We start from the raw sequence: 2,047 nt of genomic DNA on the forward strand, positions 1-2,047 counted from the left end.
CGTTGTCGGTACAAACAAAAAGATATTCTGATACATAACTTGGTAGTAATCCTCGTGCCGCCACAGTAAGCCATAAAGGGTGACTGGCCTATGTAAAGTAACTAAGAACTTCATCACTAAACATCTGTCTTTATTTTAGTCCTTGGGCAGAAGAAGAACGATTTCTGCAATTGGCCTCAGAAAGGTCTTTACACTGCCCTGGTCGGTTGTCTTCTCTTCAACCTTTCTTACATGGCCATCCTGTCCAGGGAACGTTGCAGTGATCTTCGCCATGGGCCAGAAGTTGCGGGCGGTCTGCTTGTCCCTAAGCAGAAGTAGATCTCCAACTTGAAGGTTTCTGCGTGGTACCGTCCACTTCTGTCTGGGTTGCAAGGAAGGTAAGTATTCTCAGCTCCAGGGGGTCCAGAAGTGGTTTGCAAGAGCCTGAACTTGTCTCCATTGCTTTGTGTACAGGTCCTTGCCTGAGAAGTCTCCAGATGTAGGTGGAACCCCAGACTTCTGTGTAAGAAGCATTGACTGTGAAAGTATGAAGGGCTTTTCTGGATCTGCAGACACAGGTATGAGTGGTCTTGCATTTATGATGGCGGTGACCTCAGCCATTAGTGTGCAAAGCACTTAATAGGTCAGGCTAGTGTTTAGCTGTGGACACATCACAATCTTGATCACAATCAAGGATTCTTCTGGAAATGCCGATCATACGCTCCCACGAGGCTCCCATATGAGAGGCATGTGGCGGGTTGAATTCCCGTCTGCATCCCTGCTCACTGCCTGAGAGCGTTAATGCAGCCAGACGTGTCCATAGACTCGATGACCTCGATATGGATGGCTCTTGAACTCATACAGCTGAACATGATGGCCCACCGCTTGCTCTCTGCCTGTCCTCCTCTGGTGCGTCTTGCTGTGACAGATCAGGGTCCAAATACATCAAGCCCCACATATGTAAAAGGGGGGCATGTTGTGAGGCGCTCGGGTGGTAAGTCCACTATGCGTTGCTGTTTCTGTTTACCATGCAGCTTGTGGCAGGTTATGCATTTGTGGAGTACTGAATTGATCAGCATCTTGCCTACCAATATCCACAGTCCTGCTGATCGCTCCTTCTGTCAGGTGATGGCCGTGGTGTTTCACCTTTTCGTGGTGATGTCGTGTGAGCAGTAAGGAGATGTGGCTATCTCTGGGCAGAATTATTGGATTCCTTTCAGCAGTTGTAAGGTTAGTGTGCTTTAGTCTGCCTCCAACACAAAACAGATCATCCTCCAAAGTTGGGCTCAGTTTCTGCAAAGGGCTGCTTTTGGATATTGGTTTGTTGGCTCAGAGGTCTGACAGTTTTGCAAAAGCTGCCTTTTGTGTTGACATAAGGATAATATTTCTTGCTTATGCCATTTCATTCAAAGTACAAGGTAAGTCGCACCTATACCAGCCTTTGCATTTGCTGTTTGGGTTTGAATGTTTGTAGGATCTTGCGATGTGGACGAGGAATGCTACTCTCCCTGAGGGAGGTGAAAGTAGAGAAGCGTTGAAACCGGTCAGAGGTCAGTATTGCTTCTTCCAGGTAAGTGGCACAAATTTGTACTTGGGGTTGAATTTGAATTTGAGTCCTTTTCAGATTCAATTAGCTCGAATGTCTCACTTGTTTATGTTTTCTCTGCTGGTGACTGAAGCAGGAAAGTGAACCAAGAGGTCTGTGCCAGGACGCAGGTAAAGATCTTGATGCATGGTCCGCAGGGTTTTCCTCAGTATGTACATAGTACCATTGTTCAGGCTTTGAGGACTGACGAATAGGTTGAACTCTTTTGTGGACGTAGAATCGTTTTGACTCGTTACAAATGTAACCAAGCACTACTTTGCTCAACTTGCATTCAACTTCAGTTCTATCTCATCCTTGATGAGATCTGCCATCTCCACAGCTAAGACAGCGGCTCGGATGGGGTGTTAGCTTTGCCTTGCCCATAACAAATCCTATTTCGGCTTTCCCATCTCCCTGAATTGTTTTCAAGTACGCCACAGCACCGATGGCCTTGTTTGATGCTGTAGGACATACACTTAATAA

At 46.7% G+C, this 2,047-nt stretch overlaps 1 pseudogene; it reads right to left on the reverse strand.

Moving 5' to 3' along the window:
- Positions 1–2,047, reverse strand: part of LOC118338648 — a 21,168-nt pseudogene that overhangs the window by 7,061 nt on the left and 12,060 nt on the right.

The sequence above is a fragment of the Morone saxatilis genome, unplaced genomic scaffold, assembly GCF_004916995.1.
Source record: "Morone saxatilis isolate NCDOM2014 unplaced genomic scaffold, NCSU_SB_2.0 Contig5, whole genome shotgun sequence".
Taxonomy (NCBI): Eukaryota; Metazoa; Chordata; class Actinopteri; family Moronidae; genus Morone; species Morone saxatilis.